This window comes from Chiroxiphia lanceolata, chromosome 1 (genome assembly GCF_009829145.1).
Source record: "Chiroxiphia lanceolata isolate bChiLan1 chromosome 1, bChiLan1.pri, whole genome shotgun sequence".
NCBI lineage: Eukaryota > Metazoa > Chordata > Aves > Passeriformes > Pipridae > Chiroxiphia > Chiroxiphia lanceolata.
Window position 1 is genome coordinate 132,295,512 of NC_045637.1, and position 20,988 is coordinate 132,316,499.

At 38.5% G+C, this 20,988-nt stretch overlaps 1 long non-coding RNA gene across 2 annotated transcripts in view; it reads right to left on the bottom strand.

The window, feature by feature from the left end:
- Window positions 1–781: 781 nt before the first annotated feature.
- LOC116790405 overlaps window positions 782–20,988 on the bottom strand; it is a 47,190-nt gene continuing 26,983 nt past the window's right edge. The window contains exons 3-5 of one of the 2 annotated variants that reach the window (XR_004358343.1): window positions 10,839–10,937; window positions 7,783–7,815; window positions 782–887 (exon numbers count right to left, since the gene is read on the bottom strand). This is a non-coding gene — a long non-coding RNA (uncharacterized LOC116790405). Of the gene's footprint in view, window positions 888–4,872; window positions 5,773–7,782; window positions 7,816–10,838; window positions 10,938–20,988 lie in introns of those variants that run through there. The other variant, XR_004358342.1, reaches the window with a different exon arrangement.

The following is a 20,988-nucleotide window of genomic DNA, read 5'->3' on the forward strand; positions in this document are numbered from 1 at the left end:
AAAATGAGAGAAAGATGAGTTATCACAGAACTCCCAAAGTTTTTTGCAGTCAAGTGCATTAGAATTTGCAGTCTGTGTGAACTTTAGAAATTTCCTTACAAAAAATTTTTTCTCAGTAGAGATGAGAATCCTTCTCTTTCTTCAGTGGTAGAATAGAGACTTTATGAGAATATTGACAAATTTGAAGGTGAGGCTGTTTTCAACATCTACCAGAGTTCTATGCATTTTGTGGGAAGCTGCTGCTGACAGAAATACTTGTTTTAATTGGTTGCTTCTGCTAAGCAGGTGTCCTTGTTTTCAGTATACTTAGACATTGACCTGGGCTTGTCTTGAGACTTGCTCCTATTTGTAGATGTTTCAGTGTTTCTTAAGCTTCTTACATTCCTGAAGCTCTGTGAGCCCAGTAACAGAGGGAATTAAAAAGGCAACCATGTCAACTACTTGACTTCATTATACTGCATAGTGAGAGGTCATGTTTTCATATATAGGAAGTGTGCAGACATGAACTATAGGAGTGTAAATCCTCTCTGCTACCAGATCATCTGAGATATAAGTTTATCTATTCAGGAAGATCCAATTTACTGTAGAGAGAGGCATGAGTGGTGCTTGAAAGATTCTTTCAGAAGGGACATGATAATTCACTTTATTTTCTTTCCTCTCCCCACATTAGAAAGAGTAATAATAAGATAAATAGAAACCAACATGGTAGTTTGTAAAAAAATAACACATCTCAATTTTGCCAAATAATAAATTTGCTATTATTGGGAATGATACATGTGAATGGCACATAAACATTGCTGTAAGATGTTGAAAGTAGAGTCCTTGTAGAAAACAATATCCTGATTTCCAGTCAAATAAATGCACAATTAGCTTCTCCCTGACATAATCTGAATCAGAAAAACAAAATTTAAGAACAGACTCAATATAGTACATCAGCTGAAAACTTACTAGTTATAAATCTACCTCAGAAGAGGTGACTAGTTTAAGATAAGATGGAACTTTCCTATCTGAGAGAGGCCCTTGAAAAACTAGTTGCAAGAGCAGGAGAAATCCAACTCTCACTTCCCTTAAGGAGCCTGCCTGAAAATTGCTGTGCAAAGGAATGGGTTAAAAATGTTCTAGATTAGCTGAGGTACTGGCAGCCAGGGCAAAACAAGCAAAACGATCTGTTCAGTGGCTCCTGCCACAGATGACTTAGAGGGCAAAAGGAATTCCAAATGTTTCATGTTAACAGACCTGAAACACTGGCACGCAAATCCTATGTTTATGGTATTTTTAAAAGACTTTTAATTATTAATGCTAGATTTCTGGGATGAAGGGGGGACAGAGAAAGTGCTGCTAAAAGCCTCACAATGGTCCCTTTCTGTGCAATGCCAAAAAGAAATTTTAAATCTTTCTTTGGCAGTCAAAATAAAAATTGCTTTGGGCTTTTCATGCCTTAGACTTTTTTTTTATATATATGCCATATGCTCCCTTAAAATTATTTGTTTTAAAAATGTTGTTTCACTTGGAGGAAACCTGGAACAGGAGGAGAATTGCCACCAGCTGGAATTCTGTTATAGCTGTACAAGAAGCTACAAACTATTATTTTACCTTATCAGACTTCACTGCTGACAAATTTAATCAAGTTTTTTGGTCTGCATGACATCCCAAGGAAGGATGGCATCTTTGGCTAAGAGGACTGGGTGTGCACTTTGTTAGATAGACTCATGCTGACACTAATTTTTAATATAACTTCCCAAAACATGGCTGGTATTTAACAAAACTGGGAAGATTGTCTCAAAGAATTTGCAATAGGGATTGACTCGATATAACTCTTAATGTTATGGAAACAAGCAAGAGGGGGAGAATGGAAAGAGGAACTAATACAGTTATTAATGATAAAAGATGTAGTTCCTGTTGAGTTCTATTTTCCTGCTAAGCTTCTGAAATCCACATTTAAAAGAGAAAGTACAGAGTGCACTATTGATTCATTTAGCACAGGACTTGTAGGAGAAGGAATTTTCAGGGCTGATTTGAAGCAGAAATCACCAATGCTGAGGGGGTAGGCTCTTGTGAGATCTTCACACACTGGGGGAAATGAGGCAGTCACAGACTCCTGCTCGTTAGCAACAGCACAAATTCATTCCTAACACAGGTTGGAGCGACTCAGCTGACTTTCATGGCACAGCATGCTTAAGTAAGCCAATGAGACTCTTGTATTGCAACTACCACTAGTAACAAAGACTGATTGCAGAGTTTTAAAAAATTATGATGAATAGTAAAATTATCAGTTCTTTAGTCTCCTTATAGGTGAAACTATCCCAAAAGTATGAGAACAGCAGTGGGCATTTTATTAACTCTCTAGGCTGTATGTGGAACTCATTGCAGTTTGCTGGTTTACAGTCTTATCTTTGTCCCTGATTTCCTGTTTCTCTGCTCTCTCTCACTTGTACAGACCACCAGACTGCATGCACTATCACATTTAAGGGAATTTCTGGAGATGTGGTTTTACAGTCTGTCTCTGCTTTTCTCAGTGTCAGCAAGCTTTTTTCTGCTATCAAGTTTATGAATGGATTCCCTAAACTCAGCTTCCTTTTTTATTCTTGTTTACTTGAAAATATGATGGCACTCTAGGTCCTAGTTAACTGCTGGTCTATCTTAAATTTAGGCCTCTCTTTAATGTACAAGAAAAAACTTTAAAAAATTTTCATTGATTTCTAATCGCAGCAACCCATTAAGTTATTTCTGTTCTTTCACAAAAGGAAACTTTAAGCACAAAAAAATAATGCTTTCACTATTGATTGCTATTTACTAAATTTTTATTTGAAGCTATGTATTTACAGTTTATTAACTGAAATTCTATCCCTCCCCATTCCTCCCTTCCCCTCCTGCCAGTATTTTGTTTCACTGCAAATGATTTCTTCCTTACACCATCTACAAATGACCAATAATGTGCTACAAAAGCACAGGAAACTCTTATAACCTTTTACTAGGCAGAAGTAAATATACAACTAGTTTGTACAAACACAGTTGTTTTGTACCCCGGCTTACTGCCAGTGTGTCCATTACTCCTGAGCCCCTTTTACATGTCAAAACCTATTCCTGCAGGTATCCTAACCATGCTCATTCTCAAGTCTTTTGCCATGCTCTCTGTTCCTTTCTCCCCTGCTCTGTATTAATTCATTCCCTTTGTGTGGCAGTGAGAACAAATGAGACAAGAGAAAGGAAAGAGCAGCTCTGTTGAATTCTTTCTTAGCAAGAAGCATTGTCTGGAAATAAAAGTCTTGCTAAAACTTACTCAGCTGGGAGTTGGACTTTGATGATCCTAGTGGGTCCCTTCCAACTCAGAATATTCTGTGATCTATGATTCTATAAAATGGGCAGAGGAACCTTCCTCCATGTGCCCAGGGGCAAGGACTATGTGATTCTCAAGGAGACTGAGATAGGCAGAGGATATGGAGAGTGCTGCTGTGTAAGCAGATGAGAATTGAGATCAACAAGTTGGTGATCAGCATTTCGGTTGTTTTTCCATAGGGGAAGATAGCGTATCATTGTATTGATAAAAGTTTGAAACAGAGTGCATGCAAACTAAAGAAATTACTTAAGTTTCTCAAAGAATTTTAGTTTCTACATTTCTAAACTCCTCAGCACCTTTAAGAATGCTTTTCTGACATAAGTTTTCTGTAAAGTGCGGAAGTGCCACAACTCTGTTAGCAAAACACAAGAGAATATATTCTCAGTGGGTTGTTAACCAGTACTGAGTGATCACAACTCAAAATGCCTTAAACTTTATTTCTGTAAAAAATAAGATTCTGTGTTTTAGTTAATCCAGATTTATGCTCCTTTTCATGAGGGTAGTTCTGTCTTTGTCTAACTGGCCTTCCTGCTGCTTGCAGCTAGATGGGGTGAGTGCAACACTAAAATTTAGTCTAAACATCAGTACTGAATTGTAAAATATAGTGAGTAGCTAATTTGAAAGTCCAAGAGTATATTTAATATATAGCTACAAAGAAAATTTGTTTAGGTGAAAATGTGCTATTTAATTTCTGGCAATTCAGTAAACAAGATAAAATTTAAATTTTGGTTTTATTACTAGTAAATTATTTTATAACTTCGCTGTAGTCTTCATATTCATCATGGCTTATATCTATCAGGTATACTATCATGTGATATTTCTTGGCATTGTCTATACCTATGTAGTTGACTTGGATGGTTATATATGGAAATTAAAGGAGATGGGGAAAAGGGAGTGTTTTTATTTCATAAAACAAATTAAACAATTGAGGGATAATATAATATTTTTTTATTTTTCCTGAAATGTTTATCCTTCAGGACCACTTAATGGAAGTAACCACTAGATAATCATCTGTCTTGCTGCTTTTATGCCCAATCGTTAAGAAGTTTTTAACTGCTTTTTTTTTTAACCACAGACGGCTGAGCCTTCATTTATCTCCTCTGTCACTTAGCTCGTAAAAAACATGGCAATGAAAGCATGGCAAGACTTTGAGAACAAAATGTTTTCTAATTACAAAACTTCAGCAGCTAAGGGAAAGAAGAAATTGGATGCTTAGGAAAATGTTAAATAGAACCAGCTGAATTTTTTAACTTTGCAAGATTGAACAGTTGCATAGACTTTCTATCTAGAAGATACAGAGCCATAGATTTTATGTCACTTATGCCTTGATAATCATGTACAATCCACAATACTTACTGTAGGTTTTTTTCACAGCAATTCCTTTGTCAGTCCCAGCAGCTTTGCTAGTGAGATAGCTACACATGGGGAGCTGAGGAATGGAAAGAACACTTGACTAGCTCAAGGTTCTACAGGAATATGTAGTAGAGATGGCAGCTGAATTCAGAACTCCTGAGTCACAGGTCAATTTTATATGAAACAACCAATTTTCTCTAGTTAGCACAATAAAACACTACCTTTTGTCAGTGAACATTTTAGCTGCGTAAAGAAGGTTGTCAAATCATGGCAATCATCTATATTAGTTCATTTGGGTCCAGTTCCAGAGCTGAAAAGTGCCACGGAATGAATTAATTCATTTTGTCTATCCTGAGTGGATCTGGAAGACTCCTATGGTACCACCTCTGTGGAAGGTGCCTGCAGTTGTTACTGCATAGTTTTGTTTTTCCTGCAGATAAACAAGCACTAAACCATTACCAGTTTTTTGCTTTCTTATGTAGTATGTTGCATTTTCAAAGTGTGCCGTGAATGTTTAGCACTCCAGTTATGTCAATGAAAGATGAAAGAGTATTATAGCATATTGTTTTACTTTGGGGGAGAATGAGACATGCAAAGGTTAAGTAATCTGATTGTAGGAAAAGCGGCCTAGTGATTTACAATGGATCTGGGTGGCAAGAGACCTGAGCCTCAGCCAGAGCTCTGTCTGTCTCATTATGTGATATTAATAAGTAATCACTTGCCCAGTGTTTTTTCATTCCTATGAGCAAAAGACTTACAGCATTTTGTGTGATGGGGCACAATGCTTTGTCCTGTGATCAATCTAATATACCATACTTGTAAATACCTTGCAAAGGAGGTTATGTTCAAACAAAAGCTACACTGCTTTCTCAGTCAAGGTAAGAGGGTTGTTATACTGCACCAGACATACTGTTTTGTCAAAGGCACTATGTGAACAGAGGAAATGAACCATTTATAGACCTCTGAATATCTGAATGTGTGTCTTGGCTCTAGTGGAGTTTAGAGCAGTAGTTAAATGTCAGTCTGGGTTTGCTGCAGTGCAGAATGTCCTGACTCTGTATTCTCTTCTTGTTCTGATGAATCTGCAGAATAGACAATGATAAAGGGCTCACTCCAGGAGAAAATTGCTGATAGAAGAGCTAGCTCATACTTTCTTCACAATAAGAAGAAAGTTCACTGATGACTGCACTGACCTGCTCTCCAGTCTTGTGCTTCCCACAAAAGCCAAAGGCCCCTGTTTCCGAGGGAGTTGGATACATGATGCATATTGTGTTTAAATACAAGGGGTATTTTTGTTGCTGTTTTCAGATATTTGGGTGTGACATTCGGCTTCTCTAGCAAAGCATGACTCCTTCTCCTCTACCTGCTGATGAAATAGGACACCACTTTCACTGAAAACTGGTAAAGGCAGCTTTCCTGTCTCAAAAATAGGCTAAGATTGCCTTAAGCTCTCATATACATAGTGCTGGAGAGAGTGCCAAGCAGAGCTCAGTGACTGCCCTCTGCACACCATGTTACACAAGCCATGGCATCTTGGTCATGAACGAGGTGCAATAAACACTACTCCCTTTTTGGCATTAAAGATGTTTTCTCACCTCTCTTGGATCTGACCACTGAAAGATTAAATAAGCCTGCAATCAACAAGAAGAACTGAAGATTTAACAACTGTTCTTTGAAAATGGCCTGAATCTGGTACGTCCTGTATCTTATTTGTCTGTCAGTAGGCTGGGTAAGTGACTTCCTGCATTTCAAGAGGAGTGCTTGCAGAGAGGGATGATTGCTCATGCCAGTAGCTCTTTCTGGTGAAAAATGGAAAGCAATGATTGTCTTCAGAAGTCCATGAAGGTTCAGTTAAGGTAATATATGAGACATATGATCAAAGGACTAAAAAGTACACAAATCCTGAGTGAAGGTCTGATTCCATGACAAATACTCTGTTCAGCCTTTACCAAGAGACATAAGGGCACCAGAGAAACCATTCTGGATGATTGAGGATACCCATCCCATAGTTCACTTTAGGAGGATTAAGAGCACATCTGCTTCCTTTTGTCACTACACATATTTCCCAGCCTGTTGATAGATTAGTAAGATGCATCAGTAAGATGCAGACTGCCTGACATGTATCTTTTTATCATCTTGAAGTTTTCTTTTTCTTTAAGAGTCAGAAGAACACTCAAATAAAAAAGTTTAACAAAGTATTTTTTCCTCAGAAGTTATATTTATTTTTTTGAGGAAAATTAAAAAAAGGCTTGTTATGATTTAGCTTCAAACAGTTTTTTCAATCTATTTCATGGTTTTGACAGTGAACTGGAATGTTGATCATTGTTGAATTTCGGTAATTTTTATTTCCTAATTTGTAGTCCAAGGACCTATACCCTTATCTGGTAGAGAATCCCATTAGAGCTTTTAGTTTAAATGAGGCTCTGAAGTACCTTTATGCCTGAATGAGGAATAAGGGGTTTCAGACAGAACCAGGAGTCAGGACATCTTGGGGTTTCTCTGGTTTTAATTCCATATATTTTTCATTAAGTCCCATGTGCTTCCATGTTAGAAAAAAAATGAGGGTATTTTCTATTCTTCTCCTTCTAACCATTTGTTTCAGGACAGCCACAGGCAGGGTTGCTCTAAACTAAACTGCTTCCTAATTACCCTTAAGAGACAATTTCACTTGGGTGATGAAGATAATGGATGAAAGAGGGAGATAAAAGAGTAAGTGAAGTTCACTGTGCTTTGACCCCCTACCCTGTCTCCCAGCCCCCTCTCTTCCCAGGCCTGGCAAAAAGGAGACAGGATCTGGCTCTTAACCTTTTTGTAGCCTGGAGCAAGTCAAATGCTGAATCTCATTGTCCTTTTCTTTTTTTTTTTTTTCCCATTTGTAGGAAATAAAGTAGCAGGTCTATCACTGTGAATATTTTGTTTAGCAATTTAATCAACAATAGAATCTCCACTGATCAGGCAGATATTACAAAAGCTTTTCAGAAAGCAGCACTTGTTTTTTATGCACCATTATAAGAAGATCTAAAAACGTTGCTCTATATGTTTATGTAATGTACTGGGATTGCCCTTCTCAGAACCTTTTTGTTTTCATTTACTTCTTATTTTTCAGCCTGGATGTGACTGCTAGCCTAGAAAACAAAAAGAATACGCATTTATCATTCTTTAGCAATGTTCAGTGTTTAGTTTTCTTGTCTTTTTAGGAAGAAAACACATTTCACAGAGACTATCCACTGAATTGATAGTGCATTGCCATGGTGATCACTATGGAAAACAATAGTTATGAACTATCATGTTCCACAAAACATTAAGAAAATGCAAAATTTCTTACTCTGGTGACAGCTCACCTGTCAACCTGAGGTTCTGTTTAGCAAACTTTCCATTGTAATGAGAATCACTGAAGTAATTTCCTTTAGATATTTTTATCATCAAGGTTAAGAGCTTAGTTTTGGTTTTACAGGACTGTTCTGCTTTTAGAGGGAATGTGGAGCTTAAGATGATGTGGGGAAGAGACAGTGGTGTGAAGCTGCAGCTGGGGACCTGCTGCCTACCTACAGGACTCAGAGGGTGGGATCTCCCTCAACAGCAACCTCTCCTGGCTGTGGATCATGCTCCAACATCCCTCCGTCCCCACCCAGGACCTCATCTGCCAAACTTAATTTGTCAGCAGTCTAAACATATGTATCTGATGTTGGATCCCTGATCTGGAGGGAAGCTGAGGAGCTGTTGTGTGGTCGCCTGAGACTGAAACACCACACTGAAGAGAGCAAGATGGAGCCAGATGGATGTCTTGTGTGTGAAGTATGAGGCTTGACAAGTCTGGCACTACTCACTTCGATACTGCTTTTGACTGAATTAGCTTTTGATCTGAGTTACTCAGTGATAAATCTATGTCACTCTACTGAAGTTTACTTAACGAAATTAGGTATCTGAGTTTATTTTAAGAGAGTTCCTCTGTGTTTTACCAGATGCAATTAGGAACAAAATTCTGTCTGAGTTATACTGTTGTCTTTAATTCTGAACACTTGAAATATAAACAACACATTCAGCAAATTTATGGCATGATGAAAGAACAAATTCTCTTCTTACTCATATCTATGGAAAATGAATGTTTAGGACTTGACACTGGTTCTGTCAAGGCAGAGTGTGGCCCTGGATGTATATTTTAAACAAGACTCAAACTGTGGTTGAGTGAGGCTCACCTCAAATGGAAGCTTAACCAAATCTTTTCCTCTCTTGTAGTAACTACTTTCCTCCTCCTATTGCCATCCACTTTTTTCCATATTAATGATTAATTGCTTATGTTCCTGCTTTCTTACTAAAATGCTGAGTCTTTCACCTACTGTTTCCTTCTGGTTTATTCCTTTATAGTTGTTCCAGCTGAGCACCATCTATATGCAAAACATCTAACTGTTTATATGAAACATGTGGTTCGTGTTTTGCTTTGCTCCAGACATGACGTGTATGTGCATAGGAAGGAAGATGAAGCATTTAACAGTGTTAACAGAAATCTGGGTATTTTAGAAGAAAACCGCTTGCTTAAGCAAACTAAAAAAAAAATATAATCTTTCCAATTAAAATATTCTTAAATCAATAAAAAAAAAGGAGATTCTGGATTAGTATTCCAAAAGGAAATATCTTCAGCATTGCAAATTGTTGCTTTACAGTCTGAAACTACAGTAAGGTTTCCAAAGTCTGGTTTAAATAAGCAGGATTCTTAAGGAATGCAAAATTTAAAGCTTAAATATGGGTTCCTTGCTTTTCTCTTTTCTTTTTCTTTTTTTTTTCCCCTCCTATTCCATTTTTCTTTTTTCCTCTCCTTTTCCTTTTCCTTTTTTCCCCTTTCCCTTTCTCTCTTTTCTACTTCTACATTTTTTTTTTACTTTTTATACTTTTTACCTGTTCTTTTTCATTTTCCTTTTCCCTCCTCATAGAGAACTTTCCAGATATTTTTTTTTAAATCACTCTTCAAGACATGAAAGGTTTATCTCATTTTGCATATATTCAGGAGGCAGTAGTACTTTAAATTTAATTTAACAAGGAGGTAATCCACGGAAACTCTAGCCCTTTTTACAAGCTGACTCTGGGAAACCTTTTACTGTAATCTATATAGAAAATCAATGATGAGGAATACTGGAGCATCAGGGCACTATTCTCAGCTTGACATTACTATGGTTTACAGTGAGGATTTAGATACTTGAGGGCTAGATATTCAAGATCTTACGTGGACGTTGTGCACTTACACATTATTGTGTTTCTGAGCTCCCATACAGGTTAAAATTAACCCAGCCTGCCTTAAGGAACATCATTTAAAGGGAAAGAAGAGCTATATATAAGAGTTTAATGCTTGCACAAAGAGGGAGTAAACTGTTTTTTGAGGAGAATGAAGTGGGGACTGAAGGTTGAGATGTACTACCATCACTCAGAGGTAGGACACAGTTCATGGGTTAGAGTGGTACCTCCATTATCTTTATTTGCAGATCTCTCAGGTGGTAGGACTCTGTGTCCCACTACCTGAATGATCTCAGCAGTCTCTAGGAGTGTTTCTGTCTCAGGAAGCTTTTGTGTTGCAGAACATGTTGTTTAGGACAGGGGTTTGGATTCCACCTATTATTGCAGCAATTGCCATTCTTTCCAAACAGACATACATAGTTTATGGTTTCCATGGTGCAGAGAACTGTCACTTGTTAACCAGAGGCAAGGGATGGAAATTCAATCAATCTACAGTGCATATTGCTTGCAACATCAAGGTTACTTTGCATCTCTCTCAGTGTGTTGAGGGAATGGAGAGTAGAAGTTAGACAACACCTGAAATAGATTTGTTGATTTAGTTCTCTGTAAAGTGAACAGATAGGGTCTCTTATGTTTTGGTGTCTCTGTGCTGCTCTCTGACAAAGTGTGCCTGTTCCCCTTTTTGCCTTACTAAGTCCTTTTGGACAGGAACTTTCTTCTGTGTTTGTGCTGTATCTAGCACAGGGGGTCCTGACCCTCAGCTGAGGCTGTGATGAGTAGCGTGAAAATGCGAACAGGAATATAAAAATGTACCACATAAAACCAAACCCAGCTAGCACAGACTCCTTTTGGACAATTTTGACTCTTAGGGTACATACATAAGATACAGGGCAAGAGTAACAAGACGTTTATAATTCTTTACCTTCCCAATTCTGGCACTCACCAGCTGTATACAGACTTGTGTAGCCAGAGCATGTGCAACAGACACTAATCGACCTGCCCTCTGCATCCATTTTCTTCTCTAAAACAAAGTGTAAAGTAAAACTAGGCAAATACCACAGATTATATAAATATTAGTGTGTGTGTGTGAAACTTAATACTACAGGAATTACATTTAGTTCCAAAGTCCTTCCTCAAGGACTGTAAAGCAAAATTCCCTTTGACTTGAAAAGTTTTTCAGGGTACAGCTCATGAGGAAGGTCTTGTATATAGGGTAAAAATAAAAGGGAGATGTGAGTGAAGATTCCTTTTAAATCATGTGGAAGATTAGCATCTTCCACATTGAGAAGAATAAAAGAAATCTGTATAGTCAAGAACACTTACACATTCCGTTTTTCAAGCAGAAATTTAGTCTCAACATTGGGTGCAGCAAGTTATGTATTCAAATTTTAAATCATGGTACTTGTACATCAACTGACTGGAAACAAATGTTTATTTTCTGTCTGAAAAATGCACATTTTCCAGCTTAATTGCCTAACAGCTCTTTATTTATGTTGGACGTAAATTCATAAATACCTTTTCAGAAATAAACTTGCCTGCAGATGGCTGCTATATGTTTCTGGAAATCTTTTAAAAAAAAATCTGTCTATTTAAAATAGCTTTGGTGGAAATCTTGTAAATAAACTAAAGTTTCAGCTAATTCTTGTGAATATTCTGGAAAGAATGCCATGTCAGGCCAATAATAGGCTATGTTCTCACTGAAATTATTTCACTGCTAATACTGGTTATAATGTTTGGTTTTGCTTATGAATGGGCAATGGCATATATGCTTTTTCATACACCCTCTACTTCACTATTTCTGGTAACATAAATAGCTTGTGAGCTGGCAGTTTTTCAATGCATTCGTTGAAAAAATCTTTGAACCTTGGTTGATTTCACTTGGAAATGTTACTTTACATCATGCATTAAGCAATTCTCTCCACTACTTCCGAGTCTTCAAACACAGCTGTCCCCACTTTTGTAGCTGTAAAATCAGGTGGCTAATATACTACACTGAAGCAAAAAGAGATCTTATTAATTGGTTTTGATTTTCTCAGGGCCAGAGGAAGAACCTAAATCTCTGCAGCCAAATTAAAATTCAACCATTGTGCACAGTCCCACAGTTCGCAGACGCATCTTGATTTTCAGAGCAGATGGATCAGGTCACTTCAGATCCAAAAGCACAAGCATGTTGTGTTTGAATTACAAATTACTTCTTAGAGTGTTGATCACATGTCCTTTATACAACCTTTCCAAGGTCCTTCTCAACCCTTTAAATTCACACCTCATTTCTTACATAGTTTCTACTAGGAAGTCTCTGCCCCTCATCATAATAGCATGTGGGTCCTTGAAGGGGAGATGGCTACATTTGCTGTTTGCAGTTTCTCGCGGGTAGAACATACCAGGGGGGTTTGAGAAGTACTGTCTTAGACACTGTGGTCAATCATTAAAACCAGATGAGAGAGAAAAGGTTATTGCAATTCACAACCTTCTCTTAGACCACTGCAGGAGAGCTGCCTGCGCTGCTGGAAAAGCAAAGAATCCACGATACAAAATGTCTGTTAGACCCATGTAAGGTAGAGAGAGTAGTGACGGAAGGCCAGCTTTACTACCCATTGCTCAAGTCCCAGCTTTGAGGCACTTACTACACTGATAGATGTGGTTATGTGAGCAGAATATAGCCCACTCTGTGACGCCACCCCATCCATATGCAGTTCATTGTTAATATATAGCTAAAACAGGAAACTTCTACAATCAGATAAAGAAAGCTCTACAGTATGTGATTATGGCTTGGTCAGATGTGAGTGTCTGTATGAAAAATAATACCTCAGGTTGAATAACAAAGAACAGCTTGTATTTGAACTTGGCTGTGGTGAATTAAAATGAATTCCCTGAGTCCCTTTGCTCATGGTAGCTTTCAATTTTGTAGCATTTTTCAACCCTTTTGCTCCTTCAGGGTAACGAGTGATTAATTTTATTGACTTAATCTCAACCTGATATTTTTACTGTAAATCCTTCCAATGTTCAGAGTATAATTATAGTTTAATGATTTAAACTTGTGGATTCTATTCCCCAGAAAGAAAGGACTATATTTCACTTTATGTTTTTAAAGCTGTTTTTCAGTGTCTCTTACAAAATGAGCAAATAAGACATAAGGAAATTGGGAAAGTTTGTTTGTTAGTGACACATTAATCACTACAGGTCTCCATCATTGATTTTTTCATGTGCCCTCAATTTATAATTTTATAATGAAATCTACAAGCAATTTAGTTTTATCCTTGAGGAGAACAGGTAGCAAAAGAATCAATACTTCTATTAAACTTTAGCTGAAGTTTAATACAGAAAGCAAAATTGTGATTCTTTATCTTCAGTATAGATCTATATTGTGCATTCTATGTATCAAACCAGTATTGATATTAATGAAATTTCACTGTGTGTAATGAGGGGAGAATATTCACTGGCGATTTCCAGCACAGTTGAAGGATCCATGGCATTGACTTTGCCTAAATGTAGAGCTCTGAAAACAAAAATATCCAATTTTTAATATTTAATGTTTAGTTAACCTTAAATCTAGCTTGTTACAATGTAACAAGTACAATACTGTTCGGATAGCATAAGAAAGAAGTATTGCAAATTTAGTGAAGGTCAAATTTTTGGAGACTTAGTGTGATCTCCATTCATATATGCCTAAGTCACTCGCATGTGCTCTTCTGTCCATTACCTTTTGTGTTAACAAATTTATACCTGGAACTCCTGTGCACCAGTTGTGTCTGCCCTTTTTTTTTTTTTTTTTTTTTTGATAGCCTGATTGGTATTAAGGCTCTCAACTGTTAAGAGGAAAAAAGGTACATGCAAGAGATTTTGCTTCGCATAGCTAGACACTGAGCTGAGGCATATTTCGAACATCTGGCCTATAGAGGGGTTACATTCCATAAACAGGATAATAATTGTTTGACACAATAACAACTAAGGCTAATCAAGATGACTAAAATAAATATTCTTTTAGTAAGTAAAGATTTTTTACCTTCTCCTTGTCTTTGCTTTCACTATACCTCAGATATCCAAAATGAAATATGAACCTGAAAAAACATGGTGAGAAGGTGAAACTTTTTTCACCTTCTTTTTACCAGCATAATTACTTTTAGAGCATCATGCTACTCTCTCAGCAAGTTACTTCAAAGGAGTCTAGGAGGATGAGTATCCAAACTGCTCTTAAGTTTTCACTTATGTTCCGGTTACTAACATTCAAACTGAGTAGTATTGCTACTTGAATAATTCAAAATTGCAGTGGAAGTTTGTTTCCCTTTGTAGAATACTGTTTCTGCTCCTGAATTTACATTTTGGGGTACATGTGGCTGGGCACATGCTTTGCAGCCAAACAGTCGATAGAAAGTTTGATAAGAAGCTAAAAGCAGCCTAATCTGCACCTTCTCTGAACACAGAAAAATTTTCCATTCTTCATTGCTGCATGGTTGGATACTAGACAAATATTTGGCTCATTTTCCTTTCTAGAGGAATCCTTCCCCTGTCATTTTTCAGGAGTCAAGGAAACGCAAAAGATTTTGTTGGTATAATTTGTGTAATGCAGACACAGTTAATGTCTTCTTCTGATGGCATTCCTTAGACAGGAGCCCTGAATGAAGGAAGTAGCACTGGTAAAGGGGGTTTTGATTGTGGAACTGTTCCTGCATTGGGACTTTCTGTTGATACAAAAGTAGGGCATAGTCCCATTCCTAAGTGAACACTGTTTCTGATGTACAAACATACTTAAAAAAATAATGTACTTTTTGTAAGCCTCAAAGATTCACAAGTTTTCTATTTGGAATTGACTTTCATTTCTTTCTGAGGCCCAATGCCAGCTCTTCCTAGTTTGTTATGAACAGTCACTTTGTAAATAGATTTAATGTAACTACTTAATTCATCATCTTGTCCTTAAATCACAGTAGCAACAGTTTTCATCCTACCTTTTCAAAAGAGTGCTGTTCACAATGAAAAAGAAAGCCGGGAGCAACATTGTGTTTCCTGGTTTCCACAGACAGTATGAGACAGAACATGGACACTGGCTTCTACTCTCTACAAGCAAACTTTGCAAGTATCATGCACAATTTAACTTTCCAGAAAATGAGAATCAGCTCTTGAAATTCTCAACCCACAGAAAATTCTCTGATCCAAAACAAAGTCTTTTAGTTGGGTAAAATGAATCAAAAGGCTTAGGAGTTTGCAGCTCCTATTAAAAGGATTGCCATAGTCCTGTGTCCCAAGTGGATATGGAATGTGTTCTGAACACGTTAGAAGAGAAACACATTAGTCAAAGAGAACACATTAGTAGAGAAACAATTAGTTTATAAATATCTGCCTGTCTATTTTTCTTCAGAAACAGCACATCAGGTTTCACAAGCATTGCTGGATGAACTTGTGAGGTCTTGTCACGAATTCACTGCATTTTTTTCTGAGCAGAATTGAGGCTTTGATGAACTGTGGATGCAGAGACACCCTGGTTAGCAGGGCTATTGGATTTCAATCTATGTGAGCTGTATCCTGTAGATTATTTGTTTGTGGTGATGGTCATTTATATCTGAGTAGGGGGAAAACTTCACAAGTTAGTCTCCCCTATGGATCAAGGGGAGAGTAGGAAAGCTGGCACTGAAAGAACAAGAAATGGAAATGAAAAAGAATAGTTTCAATTTCCTGATTAACAGGTGAGCCCCTCTATTGCTTTTGGATTTTGGAAGGAGGATCATCATGGCTGGGCTTCGCGAATGAAAATTTGGGAAGGGCTCTACCCACATTTGCTACAAGTGCACTGGTGGCTAAATAGGCCAATGAGAGATAGACAAGTCCGGTTGCAAAAGGCAGAGCAGAAAGACTCCTTAGATGATGTTGACAAGACATGATTCTTTCCGCGTTGTCTTTTCTCTTAGAGAGTGATCCTGTGGGCATTCTCAAAAGAAGCAGCAGCGTTGTAGGTAGTGTGTCTCCAGACCTCCCGACTGGAGGCCAGAGTAGACCAGTTATGTTGATCAATGTGGCCAAGACTGAGATGTTGTTTCAGGGAGTCCTCGTATTTCCTCTTCAGGGCTCCTCTCTTGCGGCAGCCAGTGGCAAGTTCACCATAGAGCAAGATCTTAGGGAGGTGGTGGTCCTTCATCGTGGAGATGTACCCTGCCCAGCGCAGCTGTGTTCTCAGTAACATGGCCTCAATACTTGTGACTGCTGCTTGTTCTAGAACAGATGTATTGGCCACATAATCTAACCAGTGGATGTTTATTATTGTACAGAGACAGTGTTGGAACCGTTCTAGGAGTCACAGGTGGTGGTGGTAGATGACTCATGGTTCGGATCCATATAAAAGAGTAGACAGCACTATGGCGCTGTAAACCCTGATCTTTGTACTTTTCTTCAAGCGTTTATTTCTTGCCAGGATTTTGCCAGCAGTGGAGAGCAGAGTAATACCTTGATAATTTGAACAGTCTGATTTATCTCCTTTCTTCTTATACAAGGTGATAATGACTGCATCACGAAGGTCTGATGGTAGTACACCTTGTTCCCAACAGCACACCACACACTCGTGAAATTTAGCATGGAGTGCAAGGCCCCCACGCTTCCAGACTTCAGGTGGAATTCCATCAACCCCAGCTGCCTTGCCAATTTTCACCTGCTGTATGGCCTTAAGAGTTTCTCCCAAAGTAGGGGCAGTATCCAATTCATACTTCACTGGTTGTTGTGTAATGTATTGAATTGCTGAGTCTTGAACTACACGGTTGGTACTGTAAAGAGTCTGAAAGTGTTCAGACCATCGATTCAGAATGGAGGTTTTATCTGTGAGAAGCATTTGACCATCAGTGCTGAGTAGAGGGCTTTGGACCTGGTATGTAGGCCCGTATGCTGTTTTCAGGGCCTCATAGAATCCTCTGTAATCACCCATATCTGCGTGTAATTGAATTTTTCCTGCTAGATTGATCCACCACTTCTTCTGGATGTCACAAAGTTTCTGTTGGAGCTTACTGCATGCAAGATGAAAAGCTGCTTTTCTTACATGACAAGATGGCTGAGCAAGGTGTGCTTGGTGAGCAGTTCTCTTCTTCCTCAACAATTCCTGGGTCTCTTGATTGTTTTCATCAAACCAGTCCTTGTTCTTCTTGAAGGAGAACCCTCAGGATTCTTCAGAGGACTGCAGGATGCTATTTTTAATATGTTGCCAAAGTGTTTCAGGAGATGGATCTATGGAAAGATCTTCGAGCCTAGTTTGAAGGTTTGCCTGAAAGCTATCTCTCACTGTAGCTGTTTGAAGATCGTTAACTTGGAGTCTCCTCCTTGGAATATCACTCCTTTCAGGCTTGAACTTAAGGTCAAAGTTAAGTTTACAGCACACAAGTCGATGGTCTGTTTGGCATTCTGCACTAGGCATCATGTGGGTACGGAGGACATCGTGGTCATCTCTCCGTTGCACCAAGACATAATCAATGAGGTGCCAGTGCTTGGATCTAGGATGCATCCAGGTTGTCTTCAGTCTATTTTTCTGCTGAAAGATAGTATTAGTGATGGTGAGCTGCTGCTTTGCACAAAACTCTAGCAGAAGGCGACCATTACTGTTGCAGTTTCCAACACCATGCTTGCCTAATACTCCTTTCTAGGCTTCATGTTCTCTAAGGCTGCCTTCCTCACGGAGACGAACTTCACTGAGAGTGATGTTGAGACGTGATAGTTCGTGGGCAATTAGGGCATAATGATGCTCAGGATGTCCATTATCCGCAGTATCAAGCATGGTTCTGATGTTCCAGCATGGGAGTGTCAGTTTGGGTACACCTTTGGAGGCAGGTTCATGCCTTTGTCTTCTGATCTTTGTGTGACCGCATTTGTAGAAGATGCCCGTTGGCTGCAGTTAACCAACCGGGTGAAGGGGGAGATGAGCTTTGGTTAGGCTCCCTTTTCTAGGCCCCTCTCCAAGTGGAGCAAACAGTGCTCTCCTTGAAAAAGGCTACTTGGTCATTCAGGATGTTGCCAAAAGAGACTGTCATCTCCGGGATCAGTCTCAGGTGACCAATGTCCTGAACTGCCTGCATGCAGGGTCGGATTTGTGGCTTCCAGTGCACCTTTCACCTGCCGTTTCGACCCTCGCCTGTTGCTACAGGGCTTTACAAATTTGGGTATAACTTTCAGGCCTGCACAATGGATTTTTTAGGTGAGATGCAGCATGCACAGAACTGGACCCACCCTTTAGTCCTAGGGTTCATCTGCCAGGACCGAGCAAGCTTGGACGGTGGCAGTGAGGTCCTCAGGACATAGGTTTAATTAGAGTATCCTTCTCTTAGATGGATGGCCTTACAGGGCTAAGTGAGTTTCATCTACCTGGGTTTGGAATTGGAGTTGTCCTTCTTCTAGGATGACTGCCAGAAGGCTAGTGAGCCCATCCTGCCCATATACATATTTTACTACAGGACTTTTCGTGCACTGCCCACCCACAACCCTCCAAGCAGGACTGCCCTATCCACCCTCCTGCCCGTCTGGGGACCCCACAGCCCACTGGACCCCCTCCCACTCCCCCAAATTGAACTGACAAACCTCTGTGCGCCGTGAAGTTCCTCCTCTCCTCTCCTCCAGGGCTGCAGCCCCCGTGGTTGCTGGAAGAAGCCCCCTCAGCGTGGCTGGGGCTGGCTGAGCCGGAAGGAGGATCAGTCATGGAATAACAGGCTTGTGAAAATTTTTACTTGGAAAATTGCAACAGTTTCTTATAAGTATAAAATGAGACTGTTCTTCTGAAAGTCAAGCCCCATATCAAGATTATGATTTTAAATGTAGGAAAACCTAGTAGTTGTTTGCAACGAGCACAATTTTCAGAGTTTAAATTCTCATTATATATCTTTGTGGAATGTTCAACTCAATGCTTTTCACTCATTTTATATCACAATGGAGCAGGATAATAATAATGCTTGGAAATGCTCAGAGGCACTGCATATTTAAAAAACTGAAGTCAGCTATCCATAAAGACATGTAGAAATGCTTATCTCCTTTAAGAGCATCTTTTAGAACCACAGCCTCCCATAAACACATATACAGACTCTGCTCAGCAAACATTTAATAGATTCTATCTTTTTTTGATACCCTTTCAGACCACATTGCAGTCCTTGTATGTGCCCTTACACACCTTGGGGTTTTTTTTTTTTTTTTTTCAAATTGCGCCATTATACAAATACATGGGCTTGATAAGAGTTCTGTTTTCTCAATTTCCACATATAATTGCTGTCTTGTGCTTGCAAACTTGAACAGCCAAATACTTGAGAACTAGAACTGGATGATGAATTGAAAATGTTTCAACCTTTAACCCCATATGTCTTTAAGTCCTGTCTGCTTGCATAAAACTGACAAACCCACATTTTACGGTTTGTTTTCTGTGCAGCAGAGGAAAAGGGAGGTAGATCATATTCTACTTCAATTAGTATCAAAGTAATGAGAGAATTTTGAATTACAGAAGCATAGTGTGTTATTGAAGAAAGTGTAAGAAAGAGAAAAGATCTAGCTTTTTTTTGCAAACCTGAGCTGAGAACAGAAGGTTGACAACTTTGGAAAGAAAAAAATCTCCTTTCCTATAATTATGTGCCCCACTATGAATTGCTTAGGAGGTAATTCAGTTTAGGATTTCCAGTCACTGCATTCTGCTTCCAGCTTCCCAGCTTCAACTAGAGATTATTCACATCTCTCTAGATTATCTAAATTTTAAATCTAGGTTTCATATCAATTCTTTGATATGAGATTATTTCTAGATGTCTTTTTTTACCTTCTACCTCGATGCTTTATTGTGCTAGCGAGATTGACATTTGAACTGTGTGAGTAGCAAGGATGTCCCTACGCATACTAGACAGAGAGATAACTTCTAGCAGGGGTGTATACAACTTACAATAACCCACAACTCAGGCTGTCATCTCTTATCTGTTTCTTTTCACACTTGTGAGACCCTGTTTTTTCTGCTTTTTGTCCTGTCAGCAGTTCTGCTCATCTTTGATAAAAATAGCTAACTAAATTTGGGAAAAAAACATCCTAATGCAGGAGAAATGCTGCATATACTGAACTGAAGCCACCTTCAAAGAAGGTTGAGATGCCGCTTTGAAATTAATGTTGCAAGCAATGTTTTGTAACTATATGTTACAAAGAGGTTAAACTGCACTAGGGATAAAGTAGCAACAGAAGGAAAACTGTAACAGGAAGAAATAATTATTCATATGAAAATAAAGAAGACTACACGTATATAAATTATTTTTTGTGCCAGAGCTAAACAGGCCCCTTAGGAAGATAATAAAGGCCTCTTGAACCTCAAAGGCTTCTTGCTGCTTTCATATACAGCTTGTTCTATAATACCTGTTTTGTTCAAATTAAAACCCACGTTCCTGTTGCCAATACAGAAATCTTTTCAAGCACGTTGAAGGTACAGCTCTTGGGACTAGAAGTGGGGTAAAGCATTCTGAAGAAATATTTTTTCTAAAGTGAATTTGTCATTTCTTTAACCTCATCCTACAAACTCAAACCGTAACAGGAATTTTGATAAATATGTTTATCTTCAGAAGAATGTAAGATGTGAATAAAATGTGTCTTGCTTTATTGCTCAGAATGAATAGTCTTGTAGTGTAAATGCAAGTGACAGAGATTATTTGAGCTGAAATGCATTAGGTTATTTAAGAGGTATGATAAGAGTACAATATAAAGTATGGCTGCACTGGAAGATCTTTCTGAATAATGATGAAACTTGTGAAATTAATCGTAGCCATACTGAACAAATGAGTCCAACAATAAATTGTGCATCAGTAGAGTAGTATAAATGGAGGCCAACCGTCTAACTTAGTAACTGCCAGCTGATGCTTTTGTTACAGAAGTTATGAACAGTCCACAGACTGTGGTTTTCTCCATAATGTTGTTAATTTTTGATATATATATCAGATGACATGATAACAACTGAAAGGTATCTTTTACTGTTTAAAGAGCCCATATGAAAGTAAAGGACAGGATAGTTTCCCTATGAAAGAGTCATGATCCCATAAAGAAAGAAATGAAAGTTGGAATGATACGTCCGAAAAATTTTCATCAGTGCAGGATTATGTCTG